This window comes from Poecilia mexicana, unplaced genomic scaffold, assembly GCF_051168715.1.
Source record: "Poecilia mexicana isolate PSO_F unplaced genomic scaffold, ASM5116871v1 scaffold_20, whole genome shotgun sequence".
In the NCBI taxonomy this organism is placed as follows: domain Eukaryota; kingdom Metazoa; phylum Chordata; class Actinopteri; order Cyprinodontiformes; family Poeciliidae; genus Poecilia; species Poecilia mexicana.
Window position 1 is genome coordinate 23118003 of NW_028263389.1, and position 26319 is coordinate 23144321.

General features: G+C 37.9%; 1 protein-coding gene across 2 annotated transcripts in view; it reads left to right on the top strand.

The window, feature by feature from the left end:
* The window catches only part of cdh11 (cadherin 11, type 2, OB-cadherin (osteoblast)), a 130684-nt gene that overhangs the window by 50735 nt on the left and 53630 nt on the right, over positions 1-26319 (top strand). Inside the window, exon 2 of one of the 2 annotated variants that reach the window (XM_088001544.1) lies at positions 5168-5219. The exons of the other annotated variant lie outside the window; for it this stretch is intronic. The gene's annotated coding sequence lies outside the window, so the exon portion shown is untranslated. The remainder of the gene's footprint in view (positions 1-5167; positions 5220-26319) is intronic. 2 annotated transcript variants of the gene reach the window in all.

Consider the following 26319-nt stretch of genomic DNA (forward strand, 5'->3'; position numbering starts at 1 on the left):
GCTGAGCTGTGCAGCTACCATCAAATTTTTCTCATTCTGCCAGTATAAAGCTCCCATTTGGTTGCATGAGACATAAACCAGCCGGTTCAGGGAGTAACTGGAGCCTTCAAGGGAACCGTTCAGGTCCTGAATTCTGCCCCAACTTGAGTTAGGAATATTTTCAGACCTCTTGGGTCATTGAGGACAGGTGTCCTGCAAAACTCAGGGTGTCTGACAGACTCGGCTCCATTACAGAGTAAAATTACATTTGTTACATTTTCAGTTAGTGCAGTTTGCTTTCACACTGCACTGTTTCAATTTAAATCAATAAAACTTTATTCATCCCCAAGAGACAATTAGAAGGTGCAGAGAGCAGCAGCATCCAACCTGGGTTCTTTGCTCCACGTCAGAGTTTAATTGCATATTCACACCTTCCCGAATAAAATGGACTTTCTGGGCAAACAAACTAGAATTTGATTAAAGTGAACTAAACAGGGCTGGAGTGGAAGCACCTTCAGACATGTCCCTAGTGAAGACAGACATCTAGAAGGTACAGGACACTGACCAGTGGGAACTGAAGCGACAATTTTGTGACTTGAACGTGAGCTGAAGGTCACCTGATATCTGACCTCTGTGTCAACTCCAGCAGCCATTGGGTGAACAGTGGAGTTCTCCCTGGACTGGTCACCAGTCCATCACAGGTCAACATGGAGACACACTGGACAGACACACATGCACACACACACTCACACCAAATGGCAATTTAGAGAGACCAGTTACCCTAACGACTTTTCTGGAAAGCTGGAATACCATCCATACATGGAAAGAATAGGCAAAGCCTTTTCCAGGATTCCAGGATTGGAACCCAGGACCTTCTCGTTGCAGGCAGCTGTGCTACCAGTTGCTCTGCTGTGTAGCTTATAGCACAGTTTTCAAAAGAAACCCTTCAGACTGCCTGTCCTGTTGGAGCTAATGGCTGCTTGACACTTCTCCCTTTTCTGTTTTTGTGCCGATGTTCCAGCTGGCTTCCATCACGCAATAATTCCCAGCATCTTTATTTGGGCAGTACATGAAATCCCAGATTTTAATCTGAGCGTGTGTAACATATTTGGATAGAACTCAGCCACAGAGGACTATAATCACAATAATTATTCTGGTCTCACTCCAGCTTTAGGCCTTTTAGCTAATGATAAGGCACCACACAAATGGCTAGATTTCCAGCTGCCTATTTACACCCGTACATGATGCGTGTTGTGTGTGTGCGCAAATGATGTGTATCTTCAAGTGTGAGCTGGTTTGGCAACGTTTCTACACTGATCAAATACAAAAATGATGTGTGCTTCTGTCCTTCAGCTATTTTGTGACTTGCGGCTATAATCCATAGTCCCCATCCTGTTTGTAGTTGTTGAAGAGAACAAAAGTTGTGGTGTTTGGCCTCTGGGTGTTTGTTGTTGTGAAGAACAGCAGTGTATTGAAGTGCTTTAAAGATAAGAAATGAAAGTATGTGATAGCAGCATGATGCTCTGAACAGTTTATTAGGAAAAATGAAGCAAAAATATTTATCATTGCAGCTGAACACTTAATCTGTACATTCAGGGAAATGTTGGTTTTTCATCAGTTTATCAGATGAGCATCTATTTCCTTCTTTGCTATCAGTATGAATGTTTACATATATAGCTCAATACGTAGACAAAGTAACTGGCTTTCCTTGCCAATGGCAAAGTCTTACTTTAAAAGAAATATGACATTAGGATTAAGTTAAGGTTCAGTGTCCTGTTTTCACAGTAAACTCTTAATTCTGACAATATTCTTTTGTGTGTGATGTGATACATGTGGCCTTGAGTTACATTGAGTATAGTTTTATGGTGAGACCTAGAACAATGATTTCTGTCTTTTCTGTGTTGAAATGATAAAAATCCTGCCCACCCTCTCATTGTTATGCTGCATTTTGAAAACACTGGTTGATTGAAATGGGCTGCTGTCATTTGTTGAGCCAAGTATGAAGGTATTTCATCAAGATAATCAAACAAGATCAGAAACTTTGAGGTGAGACAGACAAAGCATGTAGATCAAATCAAAGTGATCCAGAAATGGAGCTTTGAGGGACGCCACATCAGTCCACCAATCAATCACTGTGCTACGATTAACTGGCTCAATGTAGGAACCAGTGATACCATTACGGTATTATTGGTATTACACGGTATACGGTATTATTTAAAAGCACAATATATCGGCACAAGCATCAGTATCGGTTTGATAAGCAAAGCTGGGCCAATTTTAGCAACCAACAGTTCCATCTTGTTGCCATTTGTTTCCGGAGGGGCAGTGGAGACGGCTGGTCATGTGGTATTTGTTTGGTCATGTGACTGTGTTAGTGATGCAGCAAATGATTAACTGAAACAGAAAAACTGACATGACGTCAGTGGTGTGCAGAAATAAAATTAACATTAAATTAAATTAGCATATTATTGGTTAATATTGTTTATTGGCCATAAAGGCAATAATAATATGCATATCACCCGAATTTTCATAATGGTGGATCCCAAAGAAAAAAACCTGAAAAAAAAATTAATTGAAAAAAAACAAAACATTTTTTTACCCTTTTCAATGATTTCATTATGCCTTAAAATAAAATAATTAAAACTAATATCTTTACTAAATCATAAAAAAGTTTTTCTGCAAACAATCAACCTTTAGATAAACAACAGTGTTGCTGATAAACAAACAAAAAATTCTGCATAGATAATTTACTACATAATTATGACAATAGTATAATAATGACTGTCACTGCATTGAATGGATATTACTTACACTGAATAATGAAAATATGTTATGATGCTCTGCTCAAGATCATCCTGTTTGTGGCTCCATGATGAAGTTTATGAGGCAGAAATTTGATTGCGCTGCTGCTGTTATGATATTTGAACAAGGTGGTCCATCTTTTTTTATTAATTAGGCATATGAAGAAAAAAGTAAGGAAGACGCCACTGTTTTACATTTTCACAGCAAAAATGGATTAGTCTGGAAACAGACACTCAAAGAAATTCAATGATTTTTTAACAGCTTATTGTTACTGTATACAGTCACCAGTAGGCACAAGACTAGTGGTGATAATTATGAACGGTTTTGTTGACTATATGGACTATCTATCCAACCATTAAAGAAGTAATGCTAAATTAATCAATAAATTATGTTAGCATCAATATGAATGTTTGTCTCATATTATAGCAATTAGATATTATCACACATGTTTATTTTTAAATGTGTATAAATATAATGAAACTGTTGTTTTTAATCAAGCACTTCATTTTATGAACCTTTTTTTAATCAATAGTAAATCTGAATATTATAAGAGCCAAAACTCTAAGAAAAAAAAATCTTTTTTTTACAAGTCCTTTTGCTGAATGCATAAAAAAACAAAAACATGAAAGGATGGCTAATGACTGCAGAGTGGAGCGTACGTCCTCCCAGCTGTGTGATCTCTCACTGTACATTTATGAATATGTAGATGAAGATAAATTCAGCTTTTTTCCCTTTTCAAATGTAACTTTTGCGTCATGCCAAAATGTCTTCCTTGCTACGTTCCATCGCTCATGACTTGTCTGTCCTCAATAATAACGTAATACCAAACGCACAGGGAATAAACCCCTGCTGATGTATTTTTTATGTCCTTCTTCACTCATTCGGTTTCATGAACAAATCACACATTTTCATCTTCAGTGGCCTGGTTCTCACTCATGTAGGGGAGCAGCTTCGCAGCACATTTCAGCTGAACCGCTGGCCTTGAAACCTCTCCACCGAGACCCACCTGGGTTAAATAGCTCACCCCAGGGCTTCCTGTTAGCTGAAGTGATGGAGGCAGTAGAAAGTCCTGTTCGGTCTCTCACCCCTAAAACACCCCAGGTGATCTGGGAATGTAATGGATGAAAGGGCAGTGACATCTGTTCAAGTAAAATTCAAGTAAAAAACAAACAAAAAAATGTTTAGTTTCCTTAAATAAATGAAAAAAATGTTTGTTTTCAGTGACTTATTTCTTACATTTTCTCTATTTAAACAGTTTTCTTCTGCTAGAGAAGATAATGATTTATTTGAGAGTTTTTATCCAGGTTTGTATGAAATTACTCATTTTAAAATTAGCTTCTAAGAGTATTTAACAAAAAAAGTTACAAAAGAAGCTCATTTCCAGGAATAATTTAGAGTAATGTTCCACAGAAAAATACCAGTGTGTGAATAGGTGGGGATCCACTAAGTGCAAAATTCACATTACTGCCCACTGATTTCTTTGTAACTGTGTAAAAGTCCATTTGGATTTTGGACAGTTTGTGTCTCAGTAGGCAAAACAAAAATAGACATTATAAACTGTAATTATACTTTTGGAAAACCGAGGGTAAAATATTTTTATGTCCTTGTATATACTTGGTCTGTATTATTTCCAGTAATTACATTTATATGCAGAGCTGAATAATAAGTCTAGTCATGTTGGTAACAAGATCTAAACATTTTAAAAGTTATGGGGGGTTTTTTTTTGTTGTTTGTTTTGTCACATATTTTCTTTATGCCACCCCAACAGCCAGTGTGTCATTTTTATGCCGCTACTGCCTGTTGATGCATATTCAAGACATACCAGATACCCTATTGGAAGCACCCTGACACCATCTAACAGTCTGAGTTATGCTAAATAATGTCTAATGTAGCTCATTTGCTTACTAAGTAGCTAAATTTATTTTCATTTGTGAGTACTATAGTCTAGTGACCATGAAGCAATTTAAGGTTTTTCAGTATAATTGTAAACAAATACAGGAAACCAAAGAAAAAAAGAAAGGTTTTAATGAGTTGCCAGAGAATGTACCAAAGTTTCTGTGGCTGGTATTTGAGCACTGCCACTCCCCCACATGTGGCTGCACACTGCAGGTCAGCTGACAAAAAAAGAAATGCTTCCACACATTTATGACGCATTCATGAAAAACATCTTTGGAAACATTTCTGGTTGTGAAAAACTTATGTTGTTTAACCTGAAGAAAAAATGTTCTGTCATTAATTTTTGTTAAATTATTGTGTAAATACTGTAAAGCAGTGGCATCTCTACTTACATTTATCATAGATTCATCCCTCCATATTCTCGACCTGTTTCTCTTCAGTACTTTTTGATGTAAGTAACAGGTTTCCTCCCTGTCTGTGTTTCTCTCAGGCAGTTCTGTGAAGAGAGCTCGTCTTCCTCAGCAAACACTGATGAATTAAAGGTACGACTCTTTATTTTTGGCTGCTGTCTGTTTGTAGAATCAAAAGGATTTTCCATGGCAATGACGCGGGAGACCCACTGACCTATTCAGCTTTCCATTTACCCGGAGATGCTTTCATTCATACATTGTCTTTGCTGTTTTCTCATTTATGCTTCAAAAAAATATTTTCTACTTCTTGCCTCAGCCTCTGTTAGTAATGAGTTATGTCCTTCACGGCTAATAGAAAATTATTCAAATTTGCTGAGCTTGTGTTAGCCTGCAGCAGCTTGTTGAATAGCATTTGTAAATAATGGATTTTTAATGTTATCTTATGCCTCTAAAATGTAGCTGACAATGTATCAGGCCTTTGGGCGCATGTTTCCAAAACACTGAATTGAATAAAAAAGGGTTGCATGTATTAACAGGCAGATCTAATCAATCCAGACCATCCTTATCAGTGACTGGCAGGCTGAGCAGCTAATTGCAGAGCCGCATTGTTTAGTCTTACAACTGAAACTGGTCCAAAGAGCCTCACATGCAAGACACTAAACTAAATATGCCACTGACTCTAAATAGCTAGTGTTACACAACTTGATAATACAAAACTGCAAAAGTAGAAGGTTTAAGAACTTATTTTAGATCTCAAGACTATGATTCTTAAGAAGAGCTTTTTAAAAATGTTTTAAATGGGGCGATGCTGTTCTTATGATGTAAATTATTTAAAAAATGATTACAGCGTAATGCCCTGCAATAGGTATGAGCCTGTATTTTGTGAGGGAAAAGAAATTAAGTGCATTTGCATAAAAAAGTGCAATTTAGTTAAAAATAGCAAAAAGAAAAAAGAAAACAAATTGTAGTATGGGAGGAAACTCACACACACACACACACACACACACACACACACACACACACACACACACACACACACACACATTCTCGCTTAATCTTGAACCCAGGCTCCCTTTTGCCACGAGGCAAAAGATACAACTGAACTACTGTGCAACCTATTATTTAAATGTTTTCATCCATCCGTTGTCTATCCCTGCTTATCTTTTGCATATCTCCAGGGTCGTTGGAAGCCAGTCCATCGCAGAGACACCAAGACAAACTATGCACTCATATATACATGAGTAGTCATTTAGAATTCACAGTAAAGGTATAGATAAAGACAGTGTGTGTTCACAGTCACTTTTTAAAAAAAATGTCTGCGTCAGCTGTTTCATATTCGTGTGATAATGATTTTACTTCAATGGAGAAAGAAATTTGGAGGTGAAGCATGAAGGAAACGGGTGTGGGAGGGGGGACGGGACTCGCCGCTACATTCAGCCAGAGAAAACTCGGCTCTCTCTCTGGCTTCGCCTTTAAAGGACTTTGAAAAGTAGGAATTTTATGCTGGAACATTTTTTGTGGTTTGTGAAACCACAACTTTTCACAACCAACTCTCGCCTTTTATAAAAAATGAAAAAAAAACTTAACAAAAAAAAAAAACAGAAGGTAAAGGTAAAAAAAAAATAGCTGACACTACAACCTGCTATTGCTTCCTTACTGTTATTTTTCTCTGTACAGGAAAACCAAACTTAAGACTAAGGAAATGCTAAAAGTCGAGCTAAAAGTTAACATTAAACCCACCAGGGATCGCTTTCCAAGCCAAGAGGAGAAATATGTGGTAAATAACATCTCAGAGGCTCAGAACCCAGTGAACGCTTCATTCCTGGTGTTCCTGTAATTCTAATTAAACCTGACTTAGATCAACCCGGTTCCTCTAGCCGAGCAGCTTGTGCCAAATCCTAACTCGTTGGCTCCAAACGGTTTATCTCTACGTTTTGATTGCATGTTTAGCCCTTTGGCCTTCATAAAGGGATAAAACACATATCCCATAATATGAAGCGTCCATCCAGATAACCTCGGCTGTAACTTTGAAAGTGACGAAGGGATTCTGTGTTGCTCTGTGGATTTTCCTTGTTTGAGGGAGAATTAGAAAGGGAACAAAGAGCTTATCTGAGCAATGCTCAGGTCACACACACTATCTCCAGCCCCCTCTCCCGTAGATAAGTGCCTTCCTCTTTGGACCTTTTGCTGCTGAAAGAAAGCAACAGATATATTGTTGTGAGCGTGTTTATGTGGCAGCTCTTGGCTGGTTTCACTGTTATTTCATTCTAGACCAATTTCAGCCACTGAGACAACAAAATGAGGACATTAGAACCAACATCCATCCCCCACTCTCTTTCTCTCTCTCTCTTTCTGACTCCACCTGTTTTATTTTTTTATAATAGTTTGTAATTACGCTCTGTGTCAGCTCACAGGCAGTTCAGCCAAAGTTTCAGACTTTGTAGAATGAAGCCTCTAAGGGGAGGAGGAGGAAAAACTTAAGCTGCGCTGACATCGACACATACACGCACACACACTTATGCATGCACACACGCTTTCATTTAAGGGCATTTCACAGAAGGAGTCCTCTATCACAAATGTGTTTACACGCACATCACGTATTCAGTATTTTTTCGGCTTGTAGTCTGACTTTGCAGGCATTAACCATAGTGAAATGAAATGCTTACAACAGCATCATTGCACATAAAGGGTATAGCCGCAGTGTACGATTACAAAACATTGGATACCGAATGGAGAATTCCCCCTGAAACTGTGTTGTACTTCTGCTAGAGGTTTTAACCAAACACATCAAAAACAGATGAGAAAAACAGTGTTTAATGATCTACAGGTCTGATCTGTATGGTGGCCCTGAAGGGCAAACCACTTCAGTACATCACTAAACACAACTACAAATTGTAAAACACAATATATATATATAAAAAAAAACGACATTATCTCAGCACTATTACAAACTAAGAAAACACAACAACGTTAAATTGGAAGAGGTGGGAAACCTGAGACATCGTTGATCAGACGACAACATTTGGCTTTAGAACGGAAATTATTCTGGGATTCACTCTCTCTCTTTGTTAAGATAGACAGGAAGACAGTCACAGCGCTAAGTACTGCCCAAACTGTGAAAAGAATGAGGCTACACTTTTGTAGTATGTCCTGACATTAAATATTCTTGGATAGCGGTCGCTACATTTGAATTCATATGTTCAACAAATGCGTTAAGGCAGAATATCTTCTGGTTCTAAGGCCAGAAGTTTTGTCGTCCAATCAGCGATGTCTTCTGTGTCCCACTGGGACCTCCGGCTTCCGTTTTCTTAATGTTGTTGTGTTTTTCAAATTGTACTTGTGCTTAGTAATTTGTTGATGTAGTTCACACTTCAGGGCCACCGTAGATCTGCTGGGTGTGATACACCCAACCATGAAGATGGCTCTGTCTCCGAGTACAAACCTCATTACTTGGGCATTTATTCAAGTCCTCTCAAGTTCTGGAGTAATTTGATTATTGATGATAGTGCTGCCATTTAGAAGCGACCAAGAGTGAGTTTCAATACGCAGAAAAAAAGGTGAGGTCCAGCATTTTGCTGCATAGGCAGACTTAACACATAAAAGCAGTGCTGATAAGTAGCTTCTCCACAGTGGCAAGATGCTGTTAAAACTCATTAACAATCAGGTCCATATATCTTCAGGAATGTGACACTGATGGGTGTCTGGAAGGACAGATAAGGAGCAGGAATTAGGGAGAAGATGTTTTTCTTCCCCCAGGATTTACACACACAGAGTTTTAACGCCCTCTACCACTATTGATTATCCAGCTGTCTGACTGATTGAGAGCCAGATATAGAAAAGGCACACATCAATAAAATACTGTGGAAAACCTGGGGAGAATTTAAACACACTTTTCTCCCCCGTTTAAACTTCATCAGGGTTTCTGATCATTTGACATGTTGTGTCTGTTCTAGTTGTGATCATTTAATACCAAATGTTTTCAAGTTTGCTCCAACAGTGTCTGTATGGAAATTCAATATTAGAAATGCAGTGACGACTAAGTCAAAGACATTTTTGTCACCTACATAAAATCTACCGTAATAGTTATGACTATAATAATATAATAATTGTTTGAAAGGAGGTTGGTCAGAGGAGTTTTTGTTTGATTTGTCAGACGTCATAGGAGTCGATTGGCCTAACAGGGCAGAGATGGGAAACTAATGGAAATATGGAGTGAAAAGCTACTTTTGTATCTTTTTATATTGATCAGCTTTTCTTGGTATTGTGAACTTAAGCCTTGGCATAAATTGCTGATCATAAAATGATCACAACCCTTCAGTCGGTGGTTCTCTAGATCAGCAAATGTAAAAGAGCACCAGCTCTTATATCTTTCCAGTCTGGTAGATTCGGTTTCATCGGGCACCAAAATTGAAGCATTTGTTCCATTTTCAGCTGGTGTGGTTGTGCATGTGCAAACAGGAAAAAAAAAAACAGAAAAGAAAAGAAGGTATGATTTCACTTTGAAAATTTGGACTGTTACTGAAAATATTCATTCTGCATTCAGAAATTTAAACACATGAAGTGTCAAGAATCGCAAAACTTCAGTTTTATACGTTCTGTGTTTTCTTTGTTTAGTCCTGTTCCTGTCCTGTCTTCCCTGTTGATTGTTCCCAGCTGTGTCTAGTTCCCTGATTTCCCTCCCTGTGTATTTAAACCCACCTGTTGTCTTTGTCTCTCGTCGGATCCTCGTCAAACGTCGTGTGTTTGTCGAAGTCTGTTGTCGTCTGCTGTCCGTTCTCCCTGTGCTGCTTGACTTTAGTTTGTCCGTGAATTCTTCATTAAATCATCTTTATTATGTCAACCTGGACTCGTTGCATTTATCCTCACCACCACCAACCACAGATCATGACATTTTAAATCAGTGGCCAGAGGTAGAGACATGAAAAACTGAACAGAGCGTTGCTGGATTCTACTTCCTGTCATCCTCAGTGTCATTTATGCATCGGCGGCTCCGGTGATGATGTCATCGCCACAGCTTTTTGGGAGCCCTGAATGATGAGATAAAGTAACAGTATTTAATATAAAAGCTTAAACGATCCACTACGAGGACAAAATGACATTTTGGAATGGATGGGAAAATGCTTATAGCTGTGCAGAGGATGCACAAAATGAAGCCACCCTCCAATATGAGATTACAGTCAGCCAAGCTTACCTCCTGAAAGCCACCTGCACTGGGTTTCCACGAGATGGGAAGGAAAAAATAGTACAGTCTGACCTAAATCTGTGTTTTTCACTCGTACATATTGATTATTAATAAATATAAAAAAGAATGTATCTTATTTTGACTCTACTTGTTTAATAGAGAATGTTAACCTAGCGAGATAAAGTCTGCATCAGTATCTAGTGGGTTGGAGGATGAGGAAGGAGAGTGGGGTGGATGGACGGATGGATGGATGGAGGGAGAGAAGAGGGATTTTGGGATAGAGGGATGTGAAGGAAAGAAAGAAGAGATGCAAATATGGATAATGGATGACAGCGCTCAGAGCTGAACAAAAAACAAGCAGAGCCATAAGAAATGCAAAGATCAGGTGGAGCAAAAAGAGAAAAGTGAATACTGAAATACAGGGAGATAGAGAGGAAAAAACAAATGTAAGCCCCCAAGGATTAAGTCTCTCATTTCTCTTTCGGGAAGAATGGGGGGGAAAAAGCGGATTTCCACCTCCTATCCTCTCAGCTTCCTCTTTCATATCTCTCTCTCTCTCTGTCTCATATTTTAATATCTCTAGCCCCTATTCATCATGCTGGAACAGACTCTGAGCTCACTAAAGCATGAACACACATGGCTAACCATACATGGACACAAATCCCCCTATGTTCCTCCTCTCTTTCCCCTACTGCTCGGCAATTTTAGTTGATCTCTTCATTTTGCTTCTGCCGCCATCCATTATCTGCTCCCCTCCGAAAGTCACATGTTTGCCAGGAACTTGAAAGCAGCATCAATTCTTTTTAGCCGGCCCCACTTTGTCCTCCATCTGTGGCGGCTTGGCAGCTGCGTGGAACTGTTGCACGGGGCCCAGCGCCGCACTGGGCCCAGCGCCGTACGGGGCCGTTGGTGTAGCTGCTTCAACAAGCATTGCTAATAAGATGAATGGGTCTCCCACTGATTGGCAACTAGCATATTCAATGATCCTCCGTGGAGTACAGATTTCTATAGTTCTCACGGCAAATACATAGGAATCAGAGCTCAGGTGGGATGCAATTACCGAAGTAATCTAACGAGTAAAAATGACTCACAGAACCAGAACCTCGGCTTAGCTTTGCAGATTGTATAATATCAAGAAAGATATTATTCACAACTTACCTACTTTTCAGCATTTTTGTAATGAAAACATTAGAATCGCATATTGTGCATTTGCAATCAGTCCCCATTTACTCTGACGCTACTAAAAATAATATAGTGCAACCAGTTGCTGAGTGGCGCAGTCCGCAGGTCTTGCTTATGAGTGGCAGAATGGACCCCATTAAAAAGTCATAATAAATCTCAATTGCAGTTGCCTACGTTGTGTTGGAGCAGGGCTGTATTTTTATTTGGCCCATATCAAGACAATGAATGTTTTCAAGGGCCAGTTGTGTGAGTGTGTATTGATAAAACCTATTTAAAAGATACTTCTGATTATTAAATGATATCAAACATCTTTTCACGTTGATCCGTACCTACAGGACTTCATGATTGTTTGTGTGATTTTTTTTTTTTATTCAAAGTCACTGATTCTGTGGAGCCACTAGAAATATTTGCGAGGAATTTTGAAATATTTCTGCTTACATATGACAGTAAATGTGACTTTTTGTTACTTGCTGTATCGATTACAACTTGATGTCAAGTAAGACTGAGGAAACTGTCAAATTAAGTACATAGTGCCGCCTGCTGGTGGGAGGTATCACCAAATGTTTTTCACCATTTTTAGGGAAAAAATTTTCAATAAACTCTCAATGATGTGTTAGTACGAAAAACTGCAGGGATGTGGACATTTCCACGATTGCAAAAAACTAGATGGACTGATTGACATAATTTGGTGTTTGGAGCCCAGAGGGCCACATAAAAAGCCATGGCGGGGCCGGATTTGGCCCCTGGGTTTTTGAGTTTGACATTACTGTTAGTTCCAACAGAAGACATTGAAGCTTTGGTTTAACTTAACAAAATGTGTGTAATCCAAAATAATGCATCTTTAAGACACTGACTCACGTGTTCCTGAGTTGTAAATCAGATCATTTACATATCCGTCTCTGGTGTTTGTGTGTATCTAATGACCCACAGATGACCCGGTTCCCTCTGACCGCTCAGCACAATGCTTCAGTCAGGCAGGTCCAAACGAGGCCTTTGTTTTTTTTCATTCCCTTTGTTGGTGCTTCTCTTTCCCCCGTTTGGTTTTGAATCCTCTCTTCATGTAGCACTCCCTACATGTGTTGGAACCACAGCCCTCACTCAAAATGTAAAAAAAAAAAAAGTCAAACACTCAGCCAGTGCTGTTAAGACGGGATAGAAAATAAACTGTTTCACAGCTGCCGTGTAAAACAGGTTTTTGGAGAGAAGCTCAAGCTGCTCCAACAGCGTCTCAGGTTATTGCTTTTCCTCCATCTTCCACTTTTTATCCATCACTCTTCATGTTCTCTTTGTTTCCTTTTATTCCTCTGGCCGTCTCTTTGCAAATGTTTTCAAAACCTGCTTTGCGTATCTGCATTTTGATGCCATCACTGCAAATCTTTAGGTAAGAATGGCAACGCCAGCCTTTTTTTCTTTCCTGTGGTTCCATTCGTGCAAATGGCTTTGTTTATTGACAGGCTTTCCCCAGGCAGCATCGGGCAACAAAGGAGCAGGAATTGACTGTAAAGTAAAGGAATCACCTTTTTTTTTTTGTTCATGTCTGCAGAAGCTCTATCCTTTGTGCTTTATTTTCAAGATTTAAAAAAAGGTCTTAAATCCATCTTCATATTTTGCTCTCTACCCTGTTATTTTTCTTTGTTCCCCCAGTGATTATGTGGTCACTTGGTTTTGCTGTCCTACGTGTTTTTTTCCTTCCTTTGTGGTCATCCAGCCCTTCTCCTCAAGCCTTTAAGAATCCAAAGTATTCTATTTTTCCTTCTGCCTCAAATCATTTCCAGACGCCACTGTTTCCTGCTCCATCTTTCTTCTCCCCCTCAGTTCAAAACCACATAAACACACACTCACACACATTTTAGCTGTTTTTCATAAGATAAATTTCAGCCCTTTTCCAACTCTGCTCCAAGAGCCGTAATCGTTCCTGTGGGATTATTATTCAACAGATCATGTTGTTTCCTGCTTGCTTGGATGACCTCCTGACATACTTATCTGTCTTCTTATCTTTTCCTCTGCCGTAGATTAAAGGCCGTTCTATTAGTGTCGGGATTCCTGTGATGCAGCGAGCGCATGACGGTGAACTCTGACCTTCTGCTGACACCACTTGATGCGCACGTCTTGAACAGCTTGAGCCGTCAGTCCTGTGCAGATGTGTTCTTCACATGGCTGATGGTGGCTGAGAATCTGACGGGCCATTTTTGTCCCAGTGAGACCAAAGTTTGAATGAAACTAAACCTTCTGTTGCTGTGCAGCTCCACATAATTACATGTGGATTTTCTGTTCTTAGGTCTAGCCTTACAGTGTTCCTCAGTAATTACAGTGTCAGAATACGTCCATATTGCAAAGCTATAATTTATGACGATGGATCCTGCCGACCTGGGCCAGAGGATAAAGACACGGGTAGAACGGAGAGGATATTTATGGTGGCGTGAATAAATTTGCTGTTTTTGCTTTTTGTCGCATTTAAATGTTTCCCATCAACATACGTTGTTTTTTATATCTTAATAACCAAGCTTTCTGCATTCCATTTAATTTATGCACTAAAGTCGACTTTGATGCACCCACATTCGCTTTTTTTTACTTTGATTTTTTGAACATTAGCTTGTTCATTTTGAAAGTTAATTGAAACAAAACATAACGAAACCACCTGACAGAAATTTGCAACTGGAGTTTGATGTCATAAACTTATTAAACATATTAAACAGGATAACAACTGGGAGATATGAGCAGATATGTTACCACAATTAATCAGAAGGTGTGATGATTTGACTTTGAAGCATGAAGGGTTTCTGTGTTTTTTCATGTTGTATAAGTGATAACATTATGCTTAGCATCAGAGTATTGAAATATTTTGATCTGGTTGAATGTCCTTTAAGTAGCATTTAGAACACCATCTGAAAATTGCAGATCAACAACCAAGCAGATATAAAGTCACCCAAAGAAAAGCTAAATAGTTACAAAATGTGATTTTCATCTGAGGATTTCATTTAAGGGAGAAAGTTCTCCAAATGAACCTGGTCCAAAATAACTAACTCTTTGTAAGTCAGGAATTTATGGAAGCATTTAGTTGCTAAAACTCTGGAATAAATTCAGGGGGCGTAAAACCAGAAAACCTTCTCGCTCTAATGAGATGTAAAACCTACTAAAACGGGAGAGTTTCATGTTATAGCTTAACTGGTTTATATCTTGTTAAAATTAGAAACTAGAAACTGTTTTTATGAGATGGGTTTTATATTGGTAAAAGGAGAAAGTTTCATGTTAAAATGAGAAACCTTTTCGTTCCTTGTTTTTTGTGACCATAGACTGTTGGACCTGTAAATTGAGGGTTTTGCCTTTCGGCTCAGCTCTCTTCACCACGTTTTAACCTGATGTATATATTTGACCTAGATTACAGATAATCTATAATAAATCAATGCTGTACAATCAATGGATCAAACACGCCAGCAAATAGCCAAAGCTAATAACACTGGTACCCAAAGTAATAAGGAGAAGATGACAATAGAGTTAAATAACTCAGCTGACTTTCGAATAAGATCCTGAAATGCAGTTAAGGCTTCCTCTCTCGGTCAAACACGTCACAATTGTAACAGCTTTTCAAAGCAAATTCCTCACACAGCATTGCTCCTTGGGTACTTCTAATGCTTATGAGAGGTATGTCAAAGATTAGTCTTTATAATTAACTGTTAACGTCTCTGCTGTGGAGTTCATTGAAGTAAAAAGCCAATAAAGCGAAGTTTTCCGTGCAAACTGATATCCAACGAGCGGCGGTCAGCAGCCTAATTGGAAGTGCATTGTGTTCCCTCCAGCTCTGCGGAGCCTCATCAGCTCTCCCGTAGTTTTAGTGTCTATTCCGGTCGCTCATTTAGGAAAGCTGATTGGCTTGGTCATTAACTTGTTTTCAGCTCAAACGATTTGATTATGGTTCTGAATGCCAAATAAGGAACAGCGGCGTGAGGACACCCCCTGATCCTTTCAGGCCCATTATAAGCCTCTTTCTACATTGGTGTTGTTTGGTGGCATTGAAAATATTGTGCTTTTATTTATTTATTTATTTGCTTTCTTTGCAAATAAATGCAGTTTGGGGGGGAGGGGGGTAGTCATACAGAGTTTGCATAATACTAAATCAAGCATGTTAAAGCCAACAGAACTGTACCAGATGTGTGTTGCAGCCAGCTGTCTGTCTGCATCAAATTATGCAGATGCCACGATGGAGATTAGCCACAATAATTGGCAGAAAAGAAAAAATTAAATTACATAGCATTTTTTTACAAATGAGTATAAAAGGCAACCTTTGTCTCAATTATGAGAAAAGATTTATGATTGTGCATAATTTACCACAAATTACATACAATTTCCATTGAAATGAGTGTGATTTCCTGTAAATGAGGACGAGAAATAAAACGTTCTAAATAAACAAACAAAAATTTAGAATTCACACGTAGCCCTCATTTGAGTTTGTAAAATAATGTTCTTGCAGATGAATTCAGTCTTTGCAAATGGCACTGTGGTTAATTAGGTGCTAGCTAGTACAATGCAAGAGTCATAAATGTGTGCGTCCTGTCAGCATATTGTTTGTCATCTTCATTATCAGCCTCGTTCATTTAGCAGTTCACAAATTACTGTAATATACAGCCTAATTTGTTGTCATGGTGGCAATGATGGAGCGAGCAGCACTGATGTTTCACTGGCATACATTTAAAACATCCATTCATAAGGTCTGCACGGTCCAAAGGAGAAATCTTTGAGGAAAACAACTGCAATAAGAAAAAAAAAACTATTTGTCTTAGTTGTGTTAATGTTTAATTTCAATTTTAAAGTTAATTTAGAGTGCCATAATACATCCAACCGAGGAAGCTGAACAGGGTTTATTGGGTTTCTAAAGCACAAGGTGAGACATTAGCAGCATCTTTAGGAAACCTAAGAATTCACACTTTTTCTTTGTACAAATAAATACTTCACAAATACCGTTAAAACATTTTGTGCTGACAAACCACAGGCCATAAAGCTTGGAAGCAAGGTCAAATTTGTACAGAAAATAATCAGTTTCACTGATATATGTAGAAATTAGCATGAATCTTAAATGAAGAGTCTCTCTTCAGAATAGTTATACTATTATTATCAGTTTAAAAGTGAGGAACAATTTTCTTTTTTATATTTACACTTTTGTTACTCCTGCAAATCTTTATAACTTTGCTTATTTTCTTTTAACAGTTAGTCAGCAAAAGTTTTTATCAATAAAAAACTGCAGACAATAGTACATAACAGGGAAAGCAAAGTCTGATCATGTTGGAAATAAATCACAAAATTTGCACTTATCTGCTATTTTATTGTGAACGGAAACATGATGTTTTTAAAAAGCTGCACTGCCGTCTACTATTATGGGTGTGAAGATAATGCTAATTCTTAAAATTACAATTGCAGCTTTTTTGCATCAGCAAATATGATAGGATTTTAAATAATCTCAAATTGTCTTTTAAATGTTAGGGTTAGGGATTTCAAAGTAAAATTGACATTTATGTGCACCTTTAAATACTTTAATAGATAATATTCTGGCTGAATATTTTTCTTTCCTTTTCTTGGTATAGATTTTTTTTTTCTTCAGTCCTCTGAACTTCCAGCTCAACTTGTTTTTTTCACACAATATAGAATTGTCTGTAGATGACAAAGCATTGTAAATTATCTTGCCTTTGGCTGAACTGCTCCTGAGGGGAACATGCAGTCAGTTCACTTCATGAAGCCACTGACCTGTTTCATATACATCTAAGCTGTTTTCCAAGTCACACGGCATCAGATCCACTCAAAAACACACTTGTTTACCTCTTCTCACACTAAAACAACCACGTCTTTTCATATTGGTTCCACTGTACACAATAGCATACATTTTTCTCTCTGCAAAAGAGGAAACGGATCTGCTTCGCCGTGGAAACCCATCCCTTTCTGACTGTTTTCTCCATCAGAACCCCATCAAAGCTGCATGACACTAAGCACATTACCTTTATGTTGACGGATAGCAGGTGACAGGATTGGGTTGTGAGTCGTGCTCATCCTTACCAAATCTATTTGCAGAGCGTTCCTTGTTGGTGTTTCATGCGTCACACAGCAATAACCACAGAATCATGTCAGTGACTTCACTGTTCACAGGTGTTCCATCTATCTGGATTTATAGTGTGTGCTTCTGATTTATTAAAACAAAACATATATAAAAGTTTTATATAACATATACATATATAAACATATATAAATGACTTTTTATAATCAATATTTTTGCATAAGTTAATATTTTACCAGAAATGAACTTTACATAACTGTTGATCAAAATTTATACCTATGAAGCCCCTGAATATGAGGCGTTTTGAATCATTTACAGATCCTGAAAGTGTGAATTCCAAGCTTTCTAATGATGCCAAACCATAATAGAATGAAGAAGATATGGCCATTTGAATGTTGGCAGATTAGTGATAAGGCAGACCTCAAAGTTTCAGAACTGCCTAAACACAACGTGTTGGACTATGATATCTTTCAACACGAAGATACCCTGACGTAAAAAATAGTTTTATTTTAGGTGTTACTACTACTGAATGCAGTTATTCAGCGCGGTCGCCTCTTCTCCGTGGAATCCTCCTTGCACACTCAGCACAGCACACAGTGCAGCATCCCTCCACTGTAAATGGCATCACAGTTAGATTTAGGTTATTGGGGAGTTTAACGGAAATGTTGAGCTGACTCCATGCGGTTTCCATAGTTATATAAAAACAAACGTATGTAGATGTGCGCGTGTGTGTGTGAAAACAAAGGAAGCAGACTGCAGGTCTTGTGGGTAGCAATTAGTAGTTGAATTTTATTAACTGTTTAATAGAAATCAGTAACCATTACATCCAGACATTCAATCGTTCACACGTACACAGATACATGCAGAGCACCGCTCTGCTCTGCGGTAAACTGGCTCTGTGTGTGTTAGAGTTACTAGCCTCTCATTAATACCTATTTTCGTGAATGCTGAGAAAGCTTTGCGGTTCGCTCATTGTAATTGCCTTACCACACACACACACACACACGCACACACACACACACACACATATAAAAAGACACGCTTCTATTAGTTCCTCTAATTGAAAGGCAATTAAGCCTCAGGTTTCGTGGTGTGAGCTAAACGCTGGGTGTCTGTTTTCAGCACCGCTCTGTTTTTAAGCTTTTAACAGACCACAAAGAGCCAGCCTCCGAAACAAGATAGCAAAAGTGAACTTTAATGTACCGACTTTCTGCCTTTCAGACCTCTGTGTCCTTGCTGCTCCTTTCTGCCTCACACTCTTTGGTTATTAACTTGAACTTAATTTAATTTTGCAAGTGACGTTACTGACAAAGTACAAAACATTTTTAAAAAAATATGTCTTTCTTAACTCAATGTTAAATCATAACTTCATTTTTCAATCTGCATATTTGGGGTCCAATTCTTTCAATGTCCTAGAAACTCTTCCACCACATTTTGTGGTTTATTTGCCTCTTTACTTATTATATTTTTGCCTACACTCTGAATTCTGCATTTTAGAAAAGAAATTAAAAAAGGAAAAAAGAGAAGTACTGTCTTCTACTGCAAAGTACTTGGGATTAATTTCAGGGACTTTGGCAGATTTTTTTTGGAGTAGCTAATTTGAATTTTTAATCTTTTTAATCTTTTCATTCCAGGAACTAAGGGTATAAAAAACTACCATCTGGTTCAAATATTTCATGGAAAACTAGTAGATCTAGTGGCTATAGAGTTAGGTCCAAACATTAGATTTAGTCTGTTTGTGGTTTAGGGAAACTTAGGTTTTAAACTTTAGTGAACTAGTTTCAACAAAATCCCTTATTTTCAGTTCCTTAGATATGCTTTTAAAGTTTTGTAACTGTTTTATGAAGTCCAGCCTTCCTTTGTATATCTTCTGATCATTTTTAAGATTTGCCTATGGCTTGGAGTCCATCAGTGTCGGTGTGGCACTGGGCGAAGCCTAAAACTCAGTGACTCTTTATACATACACACTTACATTTATTGGTCCATGTGTATCAGGTTATAAGCCAAAACATCCAGGTTTTTATAAGTGTTGATCAGGGTGTGATTGTGATTTAAAAAGCCCAAGGTCATTCAGTAGATAATAATGGGCTTAACTCATCTGCTAACCACAAGTGAAAACCTTTTTGTTTTATTATTGAAGGGGAGTGAAAATATATATCCTGCTGATACTCTACATTTTACAACCTGAATTAAAATCCATCTGTAGTCATTGAAAAAAATATTAATCGAGAAGATAAAAGTTTATTGTGCTAAAGTAGATTTTACTTGTTGAACACAAAAGCCCTGTTTTCTGTCAGTCTGTCTCTCACACACACCCACACAGTTGGGATTCAAACACTCTGGATGAAAAGGTTTGAAGTGAAATGAAGTAGCAAGCAACTCCCACTAATAAACTATGAAATCATTATAAGTCTCATAAAGTAGTCAGCAGGACATGAATGAGATGTTTGTTTAAGTGGCAGCTGGCACTGATGGGAAATTGTTGCTTTTTATTGAGTATTAGAAATGCTGTAAAAGGAAAATACCACCATGTCCTAGAGTTAGTGCTATTTGGTGTTAGTGTACTGATGCATCGAGAGATCGAGAAAACAAGATGAGGTTTAGGAAACATTTCACTACACTTGTAGTATTTTTATTTAGTAATTTCTCAAATAAAGTAAAAGTTTCACAAATCACAAACTGTGTTTTTTAAAAATGTTCATAATCAGAATAGCATTGTGTTAATGCCCAAAAAAACGGTGAACAAAAATTGGTGACTTGAGAACAAATAGCTTCCTATGTCTGGGAAGCTATGAGGCACAAGCTAACTGTGGCTAAAGGTTAGCTTGTCATGGTATCCTCACAATGTTTATACAGTTTGGGTCTTGCCTCTCATTCCGTCACTGTCTCTTTCTTTATTTTATGAACCCAAAAATGCTGCCATACCAGTTATTTAAAAGTTAAAGGAGTTTCTTTGGCGTTTTTCTGTTTTGTTTAGTTTATTTTAGCTAAGTGTAGTTAGCTAAAACTGGTGACCTGTCCAGGGTGACCCCGCCTCTCGCCCGTTGATAGTTGGAGATGGGCACCAGCACACCTCCAACGGGTACGGCCGGGTACTGCGTACCCCTAAAAGATTTAGCGGGGGTTCGCAGTACCTGCAAGAGAGGGGAGCGGCTGTCTGCGGTAAAAAACTCAATGGGTTCACTGAGCAGCCATGACTGATTAGTTTTTCAAGAACAATCTAAAACAGTTAATAAATAACTTTTTCCCCATTTCATATTGTTTCTGAACTGTTCTTTGCTAGAGCAGCAATGCAACATGTCGATAGCGGAAGGTTTTGAGTCGATCTCGGCATCAGGTGACAAACTGAACGCCGCCAGGAGGCTGAGACCAGGTCCTCCTCTGATTGGCTTATCAAAACGTTCAGAACTTTATGAAACAACAACAACAACAAAAAATAAAAAAAACTTGCTCAAATTAATGACCCAACAAAAATAATAATCATCATCATTTCAACAAGGTGTTGCGCAATTCTGTGCGTTTCGGTTCCATTACCAAAATAACGAGCAGAGCAGGAGTTTAAAATGAACTAATCAGCCACCGCTGTGTTCATGAGAGGCTTATTAATAATCGCAAAATAAATATCAAGCCTGAAAATCTGATATCGTGACATGTTTTTAACATGTTTTAATGTTTTTAACGTAATCTGTGCTGGGCTCGAGGAGCCAGCAGTTGCCACGGCAACGGGTGTGCTTTAATGACAAAGAGAGAGAGAGAATAAAAAGGTGAGAGTGGTTTAGAGTTGATCACCTGTTCAGGTTATTTTACCTTTGTAGCGCATTACAGCCGCCGTAGTTTCTGAACGTTCATTAAACGACAAATTGGTACATATAATTTGTAGAGCTGGACTAATTACCTCGTTCTTTGTGAGTATCACGTCATTCACAACAAACATCAAACATTGTAAATATGTTTCATTAAGTATTTAACAAACAAATGGCTTCTACCGCGATAGTTATGTGAAATTAAATTAATTGTCTAATATTTAAAAAAAATAGTTTGGTGCTCTCTGGCATCTTGATTTGAGCTAAAAGCCTGAGAGGCTTTTCCTCCATCTTTGCCTCTTATTTAGTTGATGAAAACCTTTATAGCTCCACTGTTGAAAATGAGGCTCTAACATTCACAAATGACAGTGAAATAAAATCCAGTCCAACATCTGGTTTGAGGTGATTCCTCTGGATCCTGTTGGAGGAAAAATATCCCAACTTCAGAAGATGAGCTTTAACCTAACAGAGCTCTGAGGTTCCTCCTGTCAGTGTGAGAGTCAGGGTGAGGAGGAGCCATGTTAGGAAGAGAAGTGGAAGCTGCATCTTCAGAACAAACATGTCATGATGCTAGGCTATGCTATATATATATATATATATATATATAGGATTCTTGAGAATAGGGACAAAACAGGTCCTATGGATAAAGCACAAAATTTGAATAAAATATACACAAAATATAATTTTTTGAAATATCTGACTCAACTAACCTGGGTCATGTGAGCACAACAATGTATATTTTCCAGCTATTTGCTGAATATTTTTTTATTTTTACATTGTAGTTGGTGGATGATGCCTGTAAAAGCCCTTGTCCAGGAGCAGAACTCAATACATTATAATAGTTTAAAATAATTAAAGAAATACTAAAATTATATATTGTGACAATTAAGTATAAGTAGTCCTATAAATAATTATAAAAGTATCGATAAATTGAAATAAAAATAATTTTTAGATATTTTCCAACTCCGTTGAAATTTGTCCCTAGTTTTTGTCAACACCGTCAGAAATGAAAAGAATGTAAAAAAAAATCAGGCATTATTGGGGGGCACCAGAACTTCTGAGGACCCCATGACGTTGTCTTTTCTCTTCCTTTGCTAGGAGGGCTAGTTAGCTCCGGTTAGCTTAAGTTATTCTTTAGTTTTTTCTTGTTTTTATTCCTAAGTTGTTTGTCACAACCATAATGTGTCAACTCCATAACTGACAATTTACAAAACTTTGATGAAATTTTGTGAAATAAAAGCTTAATTTTGGTTTAATGTAAAGATTTTATGGACCTGATGAGCTACAATATGGCCTCCTTCAGAATAACATCATATAAATTGAGGTAGTTTGGCTTCTTTTTAACTCCATCAGTTTTTCTGACTCTTTCAGTGAAATTGTTGTCAAATCTCACTTAAATGTGCAATTAATTCATTTTAATGTATTTTACATGAATTGCATTACTTCACATGTACCAAGTTTTTCATTTTATTCACTAGTTTGTCACCACCTTCAGTTCTGTGTCAACTCCGTCATGCACTGTCAACTCCATCAGATGGACTTTTTCTTGTTTTTGGTTTTAAATAATATTTCTTTTGTTTCTTGAGAATCATTTGTCTGTAAAATGAATAAAAATATAATTAATAGGGTCATTAAAAATTATTTTTTATTTATTTTTGTCAAATGGTGATGACAAAGTTCTAGGTCAGGTCGATTAAAAATGTAATTTAAAAAAAAAAATGTTGCAACTCGGAACCTGCACCTTAGCATCTTTACATTTCCTAAACATTATTTGACATATTTGCATACATAAGGTTGAGAAATAAAAAAAATTATAGGAAAATTAAAACCCATTTTGTCCCTATTCTCAAGAATCACTGATCACACACTTCTGTCATAGTAACCCCAAGAATTTAAAACTACTTTCACCCCTGGATAAGGGTGTAAGAAAATGGATGGATGGATATAGAGTTAGCCAAGAATGGCAGACAAGAAATCTCGAGTGGAGTCTTCCACAAACGTGTAATCTGCCATTGTTGTTCTTATGTATGATGTATTTGGGGTTAAAGATCAAGTTAGAGGTTGAGCAAATACGTTAGCGTTTTCACAAAAGGTACATGTTTGCTGTCCAGAGGAATTTACGAGGACACCGGGTTGACACTCTTAAAGAAAAGTTTTGGGTTCTCTAAATCAGTGTTTTTCAACCTTTTTTGAGCCAAGGTACATTGTTTTAATTGAAAAAATCAGGAGGCACACCACCAACCAAAAATACAAACAGATACTCTGTAGCCGCCTATATTACATATATAGTCATTCTTATCAAAGTGTCTTGAATAGGAATCAAATAAACACAAACATTTATTTTTTATCATATTTTACATTTCTTATTTCAAATTGCACTTAACATGTCCACTTCAGAAATACACCTGAACAGCCACAACACTGTTGTGTTTTAATGTAAAATGCTCTGTACCTACTGCCATCTAGTGATAATAAAATGACATGATTACGCCGCTAGTCACTACTACATCAAAGACACTCAAAGGTGGCATCATTTGCAGATAATTAATTCGTTTTCAAAAAATCTTTTAAGACCAATCACCATATTTTCCGGACTATGAGCGCACCATACTATAAACCGTACCTTCAAATTTTTTGGACACCCCCCCTGGAAACTTACTTATATAAGCTGCACCGGGCTACAGGCCGCTGGTATCTCTGCCACTCTCTGTTTCCCATGAAGACCCAGCAGAGGGCAGCAGAGGGCTGCATCCTAATAGCTGCTGGATATATTAAGGACGCAGTTCTCCGTCTCCAAATCCCGTTTTGTTCACGCCGAGTTTACGTGCAGCGGCTTTATTTCCCTCCTGTTCTGCCAGATCGATACTCCTCAACTTAGAAGCTGCATCATATGAGTTTGAAAACATTTCTCCGTCGTTCCTGCTGCTAGCATGTGGTTCTAAATGAAAATTAGTGCGTTCTTCTTTGATTTCCAATTTTGACTTCCAATGATTCACTTCCTGCTAAAGAGCCCCCTGGTGGTTGAAGAAAAATCCACAGAAAAGCCGCATGTTCAAAGTGTAGGAAAGAAGTAGCAGCTTATAGTCCGGAAAATACTGTAGGTGAAATTGGATCATTTCCACGGCAGACCTGACGATCACTCACGGTACACTAGTGTGGCGCGGCACAGTGGTTGAAAAACACTGCTCTAAATGGCTGTTTCCATGGTGATACAGGGCACAAACAGTGAAAAAAGCTTTCCCATTTTAGAATAAAACGTTCCCATATGAACTGGACCTTCAACCGACTTTACAAAATGAAGTCACATGCTGACATTTTACGGTTAAGGTGTCATTGGAAAAATTGCTCTTAGCTTATCCCAACATTTTTAATATTATGAGTTTTCATACTGCTTCTTTTAGACACAGTAGCATCTTGTTTCTGCCAGACAGATTTTGTTTGCTGTATTGTAAACCCCTGAGACTAGTTTCTGAGCTGCTCCAGCACATTACATGTCAGCAGCAACTTGTCATGACTATCTCAAAGCTGGATTCTGAAACAAATTGTCAGAATCCAGCAATAAATCAGAGAATCACCCTACTGTAGTGTGGCGTTAACCTGGTGATGGACTGCATGGGACCAAGCTGGCCAGCTCTGCTTTAATTTTTTGACAAGCAGTTACATAACAAAATCTGTGGTTCACTCTATACTGACTACACCTGCTCAGTCCTGTTACAGAAATTTTATTTTTGCTCAAAACCTTCTATGAGGTTTTACAATTGGTTATATCTTCCATTCTTTTAGAAGGCACTGTCGTGGCCTTCTATGTTTCAAAAACCAAAATTCCAACAAAGGCCATGGGTGGTAACAGGTGCAGGGTTTCTCCCAGAAAACTTGCTAAGCCTGGTGGTCGGGGTGCCAAGGTGGTCCACCATGTTTTTGTATTAAAAGATGTTAAGGTGACAGGAAATTTAAATATATCACTCAGTAATTATACGTTACAGGAAAACATCGCCAGTGAAACACTACTTAAACCCACAACTAGTCTTAAAAACAACAAACCAAAATATACAATTAAAATGAATATCAATTATTTGCACTGTTGTTTAATCCAAATTAAGTCAGCAGCTCCATCAGGGCTTCAGGGGCTCCATAAATGCTAACATTTTAACACAGACCAGACAGATGAATGTAACACTTGTTTATTGAGATGATCAATGCTGATAAATTTGATTCAATTTCAGCACACATAAATTAAAAGATTTTAAATTGTTTAACATTTAAATGTAAGATTTTAAGGAGCTGGCAAGTTTACTTTGTAAAAGTTCAAAGAACAATATTCATAGTTTTGTTACCATAGCTACAATCTGATGCTGTGAGTTTAATCTTTAAGTTTGAGCTCTGTTTGTTCACAAATACAATTTAGTAAACTGTAATTATAACTTATTGCTTTTTAGGTTGGTCAATTAAACTATTCCCCCTCTCTCAGACTAAATCCAACACATCTGTTAAAGGTGCTGATGTTTTTAGCAACAAAAGGGGCCTCTAAATCAAATTCTGCTCCAGGCCTCATACAGCCTTGGACCAGCCCTGTTATGAGGAGGTAATCTGCTGCGCAACAAACGGGAGATTTGATTCAATGCTGCCAATGTGCATTTAGTAGGTCTTTCATTTCGTGTCTGTTGAGTTTTAATAAGCGTCACAGAAACTATTCTGGTTGGTCAAGTTTATGGGACGAGTTTCTCAGATCTCCACGCAGCCGCGCGCATTAACTCTGTCTGACTAAGTAGACAAAACATTTGATACAGTATGATGCATTGTGTAACTGGAAAAATAATACTAAAAATAATAATATAATAATATAAAATCAGCGTGATGCGTTACAGACAGGAAAGCGCGAAAGCTCCTCACCAGACTGAACTGCATGATCAGGTTAGCGCTAGTTCATTAACTAATACACCGGCCAACCGGGACACATAGATAAACTTTATCAGCGCAGGCAGAGCCGGCCCTGGGCAGCATGTTGAGATGGAAAAGCCGCACAAA